The sequence below is a fragment of the Marmota marmota genome, unplaced genomic scaffold (genome assembly GCF_001458135.2).
Source record: "Marmota marmota marmota unplaced genomic scaffold, marMar, whole genome shotgun sequence".
Taxonomy (NCBI): Eukaryota; Metazoa; Chordata; class Mammalia; order Rodentia; family Sciuridae; genus Marmota; species Marmota marmota.
Genome location: NW_025999869.1, coordinates 23,138,143 through 23,153,825, shown reverse-complemented (window position 1 = coordinate 23,153,825; position 15,683 = coordinate 23,138,143).

The window sequence follows — 15,683 nt, the reverse complement described above, 5'->3', positions numbered from 1 at the left end:
CCAAGTGACAGATAAACGGATAAGCAAATTGTGGTATATACACGCAATGGAATATTATTTAGTCTTATAGGAAATTCAGACACATGCTCCTACACATACAAACCTGGAGGACAAAATGCTAAATAAGATCAGCCAGTACAAAAATACACAAATACCATATGACTTTACTTCTGTGAGCTATCTAAATAGTCAAATTCAAATTCAGAGAAATTAAAAGTAGAGCATGGCTAGCACGAGTTGCAGAGGAAAGATGAATGGGGAGTTGTCTGATACAGAATTAGAGTTTTGCAAGATGGAAAAGTTCTGGAGTTTGGTTGCACAACAATGTAAATATATGTAATACTATTGCTTGGTACACTTAAAAAGTTGAGATGTAAATTTTATATGTATTTTTCATAGAGAGTGAAAGACTGTGTCTAAGGTATTTAGTCTGAGTCAGAAAGGTAGAGTTTCTGTCAGATGAGATGGGGAAGCCAGTGAACAGAGTATATTTGGGGGCAAAGTTCAACGGTGAATTTGAGGTATCCTTTAGATTACATTCACACTGTAAACAAATCCAGACTACACAAAAAATATTTTAAATAAGTTAGATTTGTTTTAGTGTAAAAGTAATATATTAGACAAAAAGGAAAACATTGTTACATAAAAAGAAATCCCAAATCAGGCATTTTTAGGGCTGGTTGATGACGGGGCTCACCAATGCCACTGTGAATTCAGATTCTTTTCATCTCTTCTCTCTTGAAGAGAAGTGTGCTTCTCCTCCGATTAGCTCTGCTCAACCAATGTCTTCAACTGTTTTCAGTATCATAATTTGACCCTGCACAACATTTGGTAAAAGAGCGATTTCTTTCTTTCTTTTATTTTTAACACTGAATAAACCTTTTCTGATGTCTCCCAGTAAACTTATATCTCATTGATCAAATCTGCATTACTTGTTCATGCTGAAACAAATTGCTGGAAAAGAGAATGGGACCACTGTGATTAATTTAGAGCCTTAGACTACTCAATTCAGGACTGGAGGATGGCCCCAACTTTCCGTGAAGCAAATGGCTATGTGGAAAGGGGCAGATACCAGAACAGAGTTGCAAGATGGAAGGGGGTTACCAGGGGAGTTAACAACCAACGTGACAGCTGGAGGAATCAAGACAGTTAAAAATCAGGCAGAGTCTCCCCAACAGAGATAAACATGATTATAGAGATTAAAAAAAAAATACGTGCCATATGTTTATAGACTTTAATATATGCTCACACACAAACTTAGTTAAATTTTAACTATAATTGAATCATAATCACTATTCCATAACATGGCTTACTATAACATGGCTTTCTATTACTAAATGTGGACTTTCATCTCATTTTAGTGGTGCCAAATTTTAAAATTATATATTTTTATCATAATTTAATAAAATTCCTGTTGTTGAATATTTTGACTATTTGAACCAAAACCTCAGAAAACTGTTAAACACTTTCTGATTTTTTCCTCTGGAGGTAAAGTCATAGAAATGAAATGGCCAGATTCTGGACTGCAGGATTGCCCTGCAGAAAGAGTATATATGGTTGACTGTGTAGATGTACTTCCCTCTCCTAACTTGTTCAGCTGATATAACTAATGTTTGCTGACTTTGCAACAGTTACAGCTTAGTGATTAAAAGCATTGGCTTTGGGGTTCCCCCTACCTGACCTTAGATCCTGCTGAACTCTTACAGTTGTGTGACTTTGGAAAGTCACATGACTTCTCTGAGTTGGTTTAATCTGTGTAGTGGCAGGAGGTGGGAGAAGAAATGTTAATATTTGCTTTATGGGATAGTTGGAAAGACTAAAGGAGATATGTTTTTATTTCCTCATCTTAGGGTTTGGTATACAGTAAATCAGAGTGGTGAGAACTGGTCTTTCTATTTGCTATAATAAAAATTTTTAAATTTTTATTTGATTAATTTTATCTGCTTCCCTTAGAGAAAAGATACTCTGAGACTTGTAATCTCTGAAGATAAGGAAAATTTGGCCAAGTCAGTGGAAATGCATTAGATACTGAAGTGTCTAAATAAGGACTGGACAGCTGTGGAAATCTTCCTGCAGCACTGTCTGCTGGTGACCTGGGCTGTGTGTACACATGTACACATATGTGGCACACGTGTGCACGTGAGCTTCTCCCTCATTTTTCTGAGTCTCTTTCTGAGTTTGTGAGGATACTTGAGAATGTGTTCTTTAGAATTTTAAATGTATCTTACAAATAAATCAAGACTTGAGGAATTTTGTAGAGATAGGTATTTGATGTATTTTCATTTCTTTGTGTTTATTGGTCTACTTAACTTTATGTTTTTTCTTGTACCAAATTTTTTCATTTTTGTTTTTCCAAGTTTTAAAATCTATTGGTCTCTACTTGTTCATATTTATCCCTTGATGATATTAAACAAGTCTTTTGTACTATTATTTTCATTTTTAACTACTATTTGCTAATTTAGGGCCTTTGTTTCTTAACCATTTACTCTTTTTAAAAAGTACTTCTAAAGAATCAGCATTTGATGTTGTTATTATATTTTATTGTGGTAAAATATACGTAACATAATATTTATCATTTTACCCATTATGGGTATATAATTCAGTGGCATTAAATACGTACATTATAGCTTTCCCTCCCCTTGGTACTTATTTAAAAGATCTAAAATTAGCATACAAAAGTGATACATGCATCCCAATGTTTACAGCAGCACAATTCACAATAGCCAAGTTATGGAAACAGCCTAGGTGCCCATCAATAGAGAAAGGATAAAGAAACTGGGGTCTACATATACCCAATAGAATTTTACTCAGCCATAAAAATAAAGAACGAAATTATGTAATATGCTGGTAAGTGGATGGAATAGAAAACATCAAGCTAAATGAAATAAGTCAGACTCAGAAAGTCAAGGGTTGAATGATCTCTCTCATATGTGGAAGCTGGAGAAAGATGGGGGGGCAAGAATCAAGAAAGAGGTGGGGGGGGAGGGAAAAGTGTGGGGATGATGAACTTAAATTGATTTTCATGCATGCATGAGTCTGTTTGGATGAACCCAGTTACTATGTATAAAACTATAAAGCCATAATAATAATAATTATAATGATGATGATGATGAGGGGAATCTCACTGAAATAAAAGAAAGACCAATAAGGTAGAGTGAGGGAGGAAGGAAGAATATGGAGAAGTGCTAGGGAATTAAATATACCAAATTAGGCTATGTCCATGTATGGATAAACCACAATGGAACCCGCATATAGGGTGTATATGTGTAATACCTGTGTGTGTGTGTGTGTGTGTATAATTATAAAGCACTAATTAAAATAATAATAGGGATACCAGAAGAGTAGTGGATCAGGGAGAGGAGGAGGGAAGGAAACAGAAAAGTAGTGGGGAATGAGATTGATCCAATTATGTGCATGTTTGAATATGACATAGCAAATCCCACTAGTAGGTATAATTATAACACTCCAACAGAAATTTAAAAAAACTTTCAAAAATACAGACACAATGCTTTATACCTATCACACTATGTATATCTAAAACTTTTATGATCAGGATTAACATATATTACTTTGCAACCATCCTTTCTCCCTGCTCTCCTCTCCCTGCCCCTGGTAAGTTCCGTTTTCTGTCTCTATAAATCTGCTTGTCCTAGATACCTCATATAAAGGGGATCATATGATGTTTGTTCTCCTTTCCTGGCTTATGTCATGAAGCATGTTTTCAAAGTTCATTAATGTTGCAGCAAATGTAAAATTCTTTATTTATTTTTATGTCTGAATAGTATTCCACGTGTATCTACACCATATTTTGTTTATCAGTGTATCTGTTGGTGAACACTTGGGTTGTTTTCATCTTTGACTATTGTGAGTAATGCTGCTGTGACCATTGGTGTACATATACCCGTAAGTCCCTGCTTTCAGTTCTTTGGGATATGTACCTAGGAGTGAATTGCTGAGTCATGTGGCAGTTATATATTTAACTTTCTGAGGAACTGACAAATTCTTCCACAATGGTTTTGTCATTTTACATTTTACCAGCGAATACATGGGGTTTCAGTTTCATCACTTGTTTTTTTCCATTAAAAAGAAAAAAAAATAGGGTCATTCTATAGGTATAAATGCTCAACCACTCAAAAAAGCTTTGGATTTTGGATTTTGAATTTTCTGATTATAGAAGTTCAACTTATAAGATCTCTGGAAATATTCCAAAATCTGAAAAACTCAGAATCCAAAACATTTCTGGCTCTTCAGGCATTTGGATAAGGGATCTTCATCCTGTATTTTATCCTATTGGGCTTAAGAAATAGAGATAAAGCAGTTATTTATGCTTTAGTATGTCTTTAAAGATAACCATATCAGTTGTGTGGCTGTGACATGTTCTGGGAACTCGAAGCCTTTCATGGAGGTCAAAGGGGTCAAACCCTAGGAGGAAATGTGATCTGCATTACAAAATTCAAGAGAAATTGAAAAGTGCCTGAGTGGCTTAAGTATGATACGTATGTGGCCATATTTCATATGATAAGCATAGGGCCTGCTTCATCAAACATAGACCTTATTAATGTCTCATTTTTATATTATTTTGGGTCAGAACCTGCCCACATTTCTTGGTTCACATTTATTCTCCCCACCCTGTGCTCCCTTTTAAACAAATTATATCCCTACTAATATACTGGCCCTTTGGAGCTCATTTCATTTTGTCTCCTCTGGGGCTAAACTTCTGACCTTAATCAAACAGTTCTAAAGGAAGCCTTATCATTTTCTGAAGCATGTACTTGAGATAAAATATTAAAGGAAATAGCTGAAAAAACTGGCTGTGTTTGGGAAGTAGAAATGGAGGGGAACGAATGAATGATCACTTTTCATGTTCTTTCTCAGGAATCTCATGGCTCTTGTTGCTGCTGAGATCTAGTGTCACACCATCCTGAGTGTCAATGATTGCTTCAGACTGGGCCAGACAGCGCACAGCACTGGTGACTTTTACCACTAGATGCTTTGGGTGCAAGGGGCACTGAAGCAGCTGAATTCAGGGAGGCTAAGCCTAGGTCCTGCTTATTTCAGCAATTGTAGATGCCTGCCAAAGACTTCATCTATCAACTCTTTTGACTCCATAAGACTCTTGGGAGCTAAGTAGAGGAAGTGATTTACTTTATATTGGTTTGTTTGTCCCTTCGTTGCAGTTACCTGCTGACTCCCCCGCCCCCCAGGTTTGAGTTCTTGAATTCATTTGTACTAGTCAGGGCAAGCTAGACTATGTATAGTATCAAATAAACTCCAAAATCTTCTTCACAAAAAAAGGATAACATTTCCATTCTCATTCTTGCAAAGTCCTATGCAGGTCAGGTGGCTCTCCTCCAAATGTTGACTCATGGACTTAGATTTCTCCCCATTCCAGGATGATTCTGATGATTTGAGGTCCCTTTCTCCTAGCAGCATGAGGGATTTTGTTAGAGGCCAGGCCTATAAGTGACATCCCTCACTCTGTCCACATTCTATTGACCAGAATGAACATGGCCTCCATCTCATTTCACGGGAGACTGGAAAACATCCCAAGAGATGAAACAGGATTGGCAAACAATTAGCTAGTCTTTGGCACAACAGTGGAAATTTACTATGGAGCTGTGTATATAGTAAAAATGTCTGTGTGTTGTGATCATAATCAGTTCACATGTTGTCCTGAAGCTATGGTTGGTGGAAGGCCCTACTGTCTTAAGGCCACAAATAAACATAGCTCTTATGGTAACTTTATAATTTTTCTGCCTCATATATTTAGGAATAAGATGTGAAAGGAAATATAAGATAAAATGATGAAAAACACAGGAAAAAAAGATTTTCTTTTAAGATTTGGCTGCTTTTGGGATGTGGGAGTGGAGGGGGAGAAGTGAGAAGATGTGAAAACTATTTTCAAAGTAAGCTTTCAAGAACTATTTGAATTGAAAATATAGGCATGTATAAATTTGATAAAAATAAACCTTAAAAATAAAAAGAAGTCAGGCATGATAGCATATACCTGTAATTCCAGCATCTCTGAAGGCTGAGGCAGGAGGATTACAAATTTGAGGCCAGCCTGACCAAGTAAGTGGGACCCTGTCTCAAATAAAATTTTTTAAAAAATGACTGGGGTTGTAGTTCAGTCTAGAGCACCCTAGGTTCAAACCTCAATATCACAAAAAGGAAAAGAATACACAGCACCTTCATTAACATTCCTAAGTACAGATAAAATTTTCAAATTGAGTAGAACAGTCTGACTCATTAAGAATTTTACCTTTGAGAAAGGGGAGGAAAAGATGTCAAGCTTCTCCCCTACCTTAACAACAGAGAATTAGTTACTAACATGTAAATGATGTGTACTTTTCATTCCAATTCAATTTCAGAAGCATATACTGATGGTTGCTATTAACTATCACGGATCTAAAATGAATAAATTATATTTTCTTCTCTCCAGCTTGAAGACTGGGAAGATGGGAACTATAAACATGAGGGGGAAACAATGGGTCTTTTAAAGCTGTAGTTGCTTGTGAGACAGTAGGTAGACCTAAGTCTTTGGAACATAGATTCAAAAATGCATAAAGATAAGACCTGGAAGGAAAGACCCTTGAAATTTTGGATCCAACTTGAATTTAGTGCCCCATATTTTGTACAATGAATACTTGGGACTTTACCCCTATCTTGGCATTTTGTATATTACATTGAAATTTTTAAATTTCAATGGGATCTTAAAACAGAATTTTTGCTCAGTATTTATTTGTGGAATGAATAGCTTTTATTCTGAAATATGAAAAACTGTCCAAAATGTATCTAATCAGGAATTAATATAAGAAGTATTAATATAAGAAGGCAGCAAGACGTCCCAACTTTTTTAGGGGTTGGGGGTATACTTCAGTGATAGAGCACATTCTTATCAAGTACAAGAGAAGGCCCTGGGTTCAATCCCCCCGAGCCCTCACATACGCATAGTTTTAAAAATTGGATTTAGAGATGAAAATCATGATAGGTGACTGAGTTCATTAGTGCTGCTATCATGAATTGCCTACTGACTGATTGGGTAATTTATAAACAACAGAACTTTATTTCTTACAGTATTGGAGGGTGAGGGTCCAAGATCCAGGCTTGGCAGGGTCTGTGTCTCATGAAGGCTGCTTTCTTCTTCTAAGAGGGTACTTTGTGGCATTCTTGAGGGGGATTAATGCTGTCTTCTCATATGAGAGAAGGGCAGAGGGTAAAATAGGGGTCCCAATGTGGCATAGAGCCTCTTTGTAAGAGCCTTACTCCCATTCTCAGGGGAGGAGCCCTCCTAACCTAATCACCTCCTAAAAGCCCCACCTTTTAATATTCTTGTGTGGAGATTAAGTTTGGACTTGAATTTTCGAGGAACACGACTTTTCACACCACAGAAATAGGGTTGGATTTCTTCTTGGGATTATGAAATATAGACAGATGATTCAGAGAATGCAGGTCTCACACATCCATTTCTGCCCTTTTCTGTAACTGAATGATTCTCAGATCAAAAAGAGCAGAATAAATGTTGGCAGGCAAAGAGGTTGCCTGCCAAGTGGTAAAGCCTTATAAGAAAGCCTGAGATCACCTTAAATGAGGTTCTTTCACCTGGCCAAAATGAGTCTCAGGAGATTGAAAAAACCAAATGAACAATCAACAAAAAACAAAACCAAGCCTTTGTATGACTTTCAAGGAATTATGGAGAATGAAAGACTGAGGCTGGCAAGTATCACGCTGATCTTCAAAACAAGGAAGAAGACAATTCCCAAAAGCTATAGATGGAGGCTCACAAAAATTATCCTGGGATTAGTGTTTCTCATGTTTGAGTAAAGGAGTAGTTTGAAATCAGGGTTCACCAGGCTTGCCTAGGACAAGTTCTTGTAGACTAAGAAATGCTAACTTCTATAATAGATAAGCAACAAAATCTCAATGCCTGAACAAAATATGGGTTTATTTCTTGCTCTCACCAAGACCAGTGTGTGTCTTTTCTTTTGTTCTGGTAATAATGCTATCTCCAACAGTTATCAAAGTGACCTCAGAAGGGACCGAGAGACTAGAGAAGGACTATCAGATAAACTTGGAATATGATCACTTGCAATCACATTCCATTGGCTAGAACTAGTCCTAGACACCACCTAAACATAAGGGCACTGGGGAAAATAGATCCTTACTGGTGGCTCTTTTGCAGCAATAACCATAAGTGATAGAAAGTGGCACAGATCTTTGGTGGTTGGCCACTGACTCTGTCGTACAAGTATGTCATTCCAATGTCATTTCCATTCTTGATGAAAATATTCCATTTGATGTATGTGATCAACGTATCTCCCATGTTTTATTTAGGGAAATGATGACAAAGTTTTCGGTGGATGCAAGGCTATTGAGGTGTTTAACTAGTCCAGCTGGCCTCAAAAAGCTTTGCTGTTGTTATTTCCATTGAATCTCTTGAACTCAAACCTGCCTTATTTACAGGAGGTCTGATTTCTCTTTCATCGTTCTTCTTCTACCTCCTGAACTGCTAATGTGTTCTGGTGGCTCATATAGTGACAAATGTAGAGTGTGTCAAAATCTGAGGGAATACGACATATTTGCAACCTAGTATAATCCTAGATAGAGTCAATAGTAGTCTGATGTCTAGAATGGGAAAGAGGTGACAATTTCCTACCCACATCAACCCTACAATATGAAGCTGAAGAGTAAGAAGGCATCCTGAATGCTAACAGGTTGTGTAAACATGGTATAAGAAGCAGAATATGGAACAGAGACATATAGGAAGAAAAAGCACCTGCTCAATTGGAACAAAAACTGTCTTCAAATAACAGGGTTCACAACTGAGACATTCTCTCTTTTGATAAATCTGCTCTTATACCCTTCTCTTCCCCCGCCCTTTGGCATATCTTCAATTTGTCCTACATTAGCCTATAATTCCTTCCACCAGAGAAGTTTAGTATGTTTCATTTTCCTTGTTCATTTACATCAATATCACCTACATTAAATTGTTTTCCCCAGTAAGAAAAGACTAATGTTCATCATTTTTGCACTTCCAAACCTTAGTATAGTACCAAGCACTTAAATTAATCTGTATTAATTGAATAATAGAAGTTACTGAAGGAATGATGAACTAAAGAATTAGAGTGGTGGATAATATTTGTTCTCTGTGACCCTGAAAATTAGCCAGAGAACACATGAGTAGATATGCAGACAGATATATTTGGGTTCTGCATGAAGAGACATCTAGGATAATTGCCAGACACGGGAAGGAGCTCTCTGACAGACAGCCTTTTCCCTTCCTTACCAAGAATATATTCAGGATAAAGCAGACAACAAGTGGGGAGATCATAGAGCCACCCACTTTTTACTAAATTCAGAAAACTTATCAAGGTCTGTTATATCCTGCAGTAAATAGTAGGCAAAAAAATAGCAAAATATTTATGGCCTGTGCCCAGAATATCTTAGATTTAACTAGGGATGGTGGTGATAAATTAGACATGTGTTTTAGTGAGTTTTTGAATTGCTGTGACCAAAATGCCTAAAAGGAATAACTTAGAGGAGGGAAAGTTTATTTGGGGCTCATAGTTTCAGAGGCATAGCTCTGGGCCTCAAGTTGAGGCAAGACATCATTGGGGAAGTTCCCAGGGGAGCAAATCTGCCCAGCTCACAGTGGAGTCAGGAATCAGGGGTAGGGGAGGGACCCTAGGGAAGATACACCCTTTCAGGTCAAACCCCCACTGATCCGCCTCTCCTAGCCATCTCTACCTGCCTACTCTTACACTTAGTCAGTACGATGGACTGATTAGGTTATAAGTCTCATAATGCAATCATTTTACCTCTGAATAGTATTAGCAGGAGTTTTGGGGGGATACCTCATATCCAAACCATAACAACATGTAAATAGACACATTCAATGGATTGTGGGAAATTATATAATGAAGATCCAGGGTACTGTGAGAGCTCAGAGAAAGGTACTCAAATGCTGGCTCATAATCACTCAGTGACCAATGGGCCACTTCTAAATTGTCTAATTTCTTTTCATTAAGAGTGATGACACCATCATGAAAACCCATTTTTTTAAATTCCTAAGCTTGGAAAGATTTCATATTATTAGACTTTGCTGCCCTAACTCAGATGAGGAAAATCATTTTGTGCTGATGATATTTCCAGAGCCCTTTCGTTGATGTCGGCCAGCTGGGAGCATCCTTCATGACTCATGTGTGAAATAACCTTTGTAAATTCCCTTGAATTTGGTAAGACCCTTGGACTAGGAGTTAGATGTTTGGGCTCTAGTTCTGATTTGCTCCTTTCTTCTTTCTTTCTATATGATCTTGACATAATTTATTTGATTACTGTGGGGTCCAGTTTTCTTATCTAAGAAATGGGAAACCAAAATCCTGCACACACTTCTTTCTTGGGTATTGTGAGGACCCTTGAGATGATGATGTGGAAGTTGTCTGATAAGTTATCTGGGACGCTAGAGTGCCTCCAACCTGTGGTCAGCACATGACGTACAACTTAATAATGAGAACATGTTAGGAAGCAGATGTGATCAGCATAAAGCTGAGCTGTCTGTGAGAGGCAGAACCCCTGTCTGCTTGTCTGGCCAGAGTCCTTGAGACTGGTATGGGAGGCAAAGTAGGACAAGTTTTTTCCACCTTAGGCTTTGATTTTCTCTCAGTTCTTATTCTGGACAATGTTCAAATTCCATATAGGTTTGTCAGAGGGTTTTGAAGAAGGGGACTTTCAGAGCTTCCTTGAGGGACCTCCCTGTGATTGTTAGCTATTTCCTTTCCTCTCCTCTTACTTTTGTCCAGACGCTCTCATGAACAAGTTTAGTGGACTGTGTCATGCTTTGTGAAGTTTTTAAAGGAATAAAGGACAGGAGAGCTTGTGTATGGGGCATCTGAGAACAAGGACCCATAGGTCAGTGTCTCTGAGGATTTCCTGGACCATCCAGAAAACAGAAGGTCTATGAGGGCCTCTGCAGTGGAGAAACTGTCAAACTCACGGCTGTAATCTGAAGGTTTGTGTTCCCCCGCCCAAATCCATATGTTGAAATCCTTACTCCAAGGTGGCAGCATTAGGAAGTGGAGCCTTTTGGGAGGTGACCAAGTTATGAGCTAAGCCTTTGTAAATAGGATTAGTTCCCTCATAAAATAGGCCCATGGCACATCACTATTTATAGCAGCACAGTTCACAATAGCCAAGCTATGGAACCAACCTAGGTGCCCCTCAACAAATGAGTGGATAAAGAAAATGTGCTGTATAGACACAATGGGGTGTTACTCAGCCATAAAGAAGAATGAAATTATGGCTTTTGCTGGTAAATGAATGAAACTAGAGACTATCATTCTGAGTGAAATAAGCCAGACTCAGAAACCCGAAGTTTGAATGTTATCTCTGATCTATGAAAGCTAGTCCAAAGAAATGAAGGAGGAGGGGAGAGAAAGGGAAAAGGAGAGGATTCCATCAAAACAGAAGAAAGATCAGTGGACTAGATGAAGGAGACTGAGGGGAAAGGAGAAGGTGAGAGATAAAAACAGTGGAATGAATCCGACCTAACTCTCCTATGTACATATATGAGTATACCACAGCGAATCTCACCATCATGTATATCTGCATGACACTAACAATGACAACAACAACAAAAATCTAAATTTAAATAACAGAAATATCAGTAGATCAGTAGAGAAGAGGAAAGGGAATAAGGGAAAGGGGGGGATATTGGGGACTGAATTCAAGCAAATTATATTTTATGCTTTTATAATTATGTCCAAATGAATCTATTATTATGTATAACTAAGAACCAATTAAATAAATTTTTTAGAAAAACAGGTGTCTCATCAGACACCAAATTTGTTGGCACCTCAATCTTAGATTTTCCAGCCTCTAAGACCTCTGAGAAATAAATATCTATGGTTTGCAAGCTACCCAGTTTCTGATATTTTGCTCTAACAAAAATAGCACAAACTGGGTATAGAAAAATATCATAAACTGGGTAGCTTGCAACTAAGCTAAGCATGAACTAAAACACTTATAAAATAGAAAAGGTAGCTGGGCATGGTGGCACATGTCTAATCCCAATGACACAGGAGGCTGAGGCAGGAGAATGTCAAGTTTAAGGCCAGCTTCAGCAACTTGATGAGGCGCTGTCTCAAAATAAAATAAAAGGGGCTTAGGGGTGTAGCTCAGTGGTAGAAGGCCTCTGGGTTTCAATCCCCAGTTTGTAAAGGACAGTTTGGATTGAGAAAGTATTTCAGTCCTCAGACCTATTTTTTGAATGCACACTGAGTCTTTTTCAGTGTTATGATTATATTTAACACTTATTTTTATTGATTGCTAATTAAGTGCTAAATGTTAACATTCTAAAATTTGTTATTTATCCAGCATTTTTAAAAATTATGTGACTATGGGAGGGAAACATTTTTTTTTAGTCTGTCATCATATCTTTATTGTATTCCACTTTGATTACTTCTTGGGGCATTTTCTTGATAGTTTACTGACTTTGAAAAGTTTTCTTTTGCCTCTATTTGGGCGTGAGTAGCCACTGTTTGTACCCATTCTTGTTTCTGCCTCAGTACTAATGGCACATGTGCAAGAATGAATAATGTAAGGCCCTACATTGGAAGAGAGTAGCCTATTAAACAAGAATTAAAAATGCAAATTAATTACTTTTAATACAGTAGCATTCTGTGTAAAGTTTGGTGGCAACACAAAAGAGACAATTAACTCTAATATAGGACAAAGAGGAACAAATGTTCACAAGGGAAAGATTCCTAAACAAGATTTCCATGCAGAAAATGTAAGAGAAGCTTTAGGCTCATGCCAAATCATATGAAAATATACAGTAAGAAAATTACACTGTAGTTTGAGAATTACTAAATATAGTAATTATACTGTATTATATTAGTAGAGCATAAATTTTGAAAAGGAAATTATGGTGTTCAGGATTTTAACAGGCTAGCTCATGTTGTGAAGGGCCAGGTAGATCATGATGTCAAACTTGGACTTTGTTAGGCAGTACATCTTAAACTTCGTCCAGATGTGGAATACCTATAAAAACTTAAATTGAACAACAGATATACCACTTATGGTAACTTTAAAATAATTACTAGATTTTTAGAGTTTTCTTCTTTTTTCTTTTTTATAGTTGCAGATGGACAGCATTCCTTTATTTTATTTATTTTTTATGTGGTGCTGAGGCTCATGAACCCAGTGCCTCACACAAGCTAAGAAAGCACTCTGCCACTGAGCAATAGCCCCAGCCCTAGAGGTTTCTTCTTTTGAGAAAAATAATAGGCAAATGATTAGAACAATTAAAAATACATATAAAAATATGAAAAGGATATATAAACTCTAGATTATGATTCTAACCTATTTTAATGTACCTGGCTCAATTCCTTTTTTTTTTTTTTTCCATTTCAGCATCTTTTTCATTAAAATATTCATGGAATTGAAAACTTGGGACTTAAAATGGGTTAAATGTGTACAAGAATCATCTGTTGATCTTATAAAACTGCAGATTCAGATTCAGTTATGTAGAGCCCAAGACTCTGTTTCCAACAGTTTCCCAGAGGTGCTGGGTAGTTGGGCCACTCAGGGGATAGCAAGGCTGTAGAAGCACAAATGTGTTCAATTCACGGAAGGAAGCCAGCCACCCCTGGACATTATAGGAAGATAAATGGAAGATAAGGTTTTCCAAGAGTGGCTTTCCTCCTAGACCTTATGGATGTGAGGTGGGAGGTTTCTGGGAGAAGGCACTAGAGGATCTGTGTGTGCTAACCAAGAAAAGAGCTTTTGCTTCATTTCTGAGGACTAAGAAAGGTGGGCATCATGGGGGAAGCCAGTCCCTGCAGCCAGAGGGGCCTGGGACTTAGATCTGGGGCTTTGTGTTCTCTAGACACTGCAGCTTGAGGAGCTTTTCTGTGGGTACTTGTGGCAACGGGGTGCCACAGCTGCTTATTGCTTACTTTGAAGACAGGATGAGTGGGCAGCCCACGTGCCATCAGCCACTAGGATTTCCTATTATTGCCATTCTCAGCAATACTTTGGAAATGAGAAAGGATCTTGCTATTTCTCTTTGTATTCTTATGGGGACATATTAGATGTAGCAGGAGTTCTTTCTCACCAATATTTTATGTGTAATTTTTTTTATCTCTATAAGTAAGAATTGGGGGATTTTTCTTTTTCTCTTTGTCTTAAATTTTATTTATTTATCATTAGATTTTTCCTTCTAAACTATATTAATGAAGGTTTGGTATTATATTATAGTTCTGGTTTCATGTTTTCATTTCTTTTCTATGGCCTGGAATGGTTTAAATAGCATTGAAATGATCTATTTTAAAACTCCCAACTATTTTTATGAGGCCACCAAAACTATTATCACAAAACCTAACAATGATATTATAAGAAAGGTAAACTTTAGGCCAGTATCTCTCATGAACACAGTCCAAAAATCTTAAGTAAATCATTAGCAAATCAAATCCAGTAATGTACAAGATGAGTAAATGCATCAAGACCAAATTAGATGTCTCATTAGTGAAAACTTGGTTTCCCATTTAAAAATAAATCGACCTATTTTACCACAACAAAAGAATAGAGAAAAGCTATATTATAATCTCTGTAGATAATGAGAAAGAATTTGATAAAATCTGACACCTGCTTATTATAAAGCCTCCTCTTGAACAAAGAATGAAAGGAAACTTCCTCAATCTGATAAAGGGTTTTTCAAAGAACCGGAAAGGAAAAAAAAAAAAAAAAAAACAACCAAACTCCACTTTAGCATCTTACTTAATGGTAAAATAGTTAACAAATTCCCTCTGACTTTAGGAATAAAACTAGATGCTCTCTCTCACCATTTGTGTGTAACACATTCTGGAAGTGTTAGCCAGTGTGTTAAAGCAAGAAAAGTAAACAAAACAAAAAGCATAAAGATTAAGAGGAAAGACAAAACTGTAATTGTTAGTAGATAACATTAATGGACATGTAGAAAATCTACAAGAATATATATGCTATTACTGTTCAGTAAATTTAGCAAGTTTTGTATAATAGAAGACAATTTGAGCATGAAATAAAAGTGAACTGCTGACCACAGCATAAACAAATCAAATACCTGGGAATATGTATAAACAAATATGTATAATACCTTTACACAGAAAACCATACAGCTTTGCTGAGAGAAAAAAAAAAGAAAACTTAAATAAAGAGATTTAGCCTGTACACAGATTAGAGGAATCTGTATTTGTAAAATATCGGTTCCTCTGAAATTGATCTATAGATTACTGCATTCCAAATAAAAGTCCCAGAATATTTGTGTGTGTGTGTGTGTGTGTGTGTGTGTGTGTCAGAGAGAGAGAGAGAGAATCAGCAAGCTGATTCTGAAGTTCATGTAGAAGTGTAAAAGACCAAGAATAATTGTGTTAGTCAATTCCTCATCATGGTGACAAAATATAAGGAGGAAAAATTTTATTTGGGTTTACTGTTTCAGAGGTTTTCAGTCCCTGGTTTCTTGGCTCCTGACTTTGGGCCTGTGGTAAGGCAGCAAAAAAATGGCTGAAAGCACATGGCCAGGAAGCAAAAAGTCAGAGTCTCAATATCCCTTCCAGGGCACACCTCCACTGACCTAACTTCCTTCCACTAGGCCCTGTCTCCTGAATGTTCCACCACCTTCCAATAGTGCCACAGGCTGGCAACTAAGC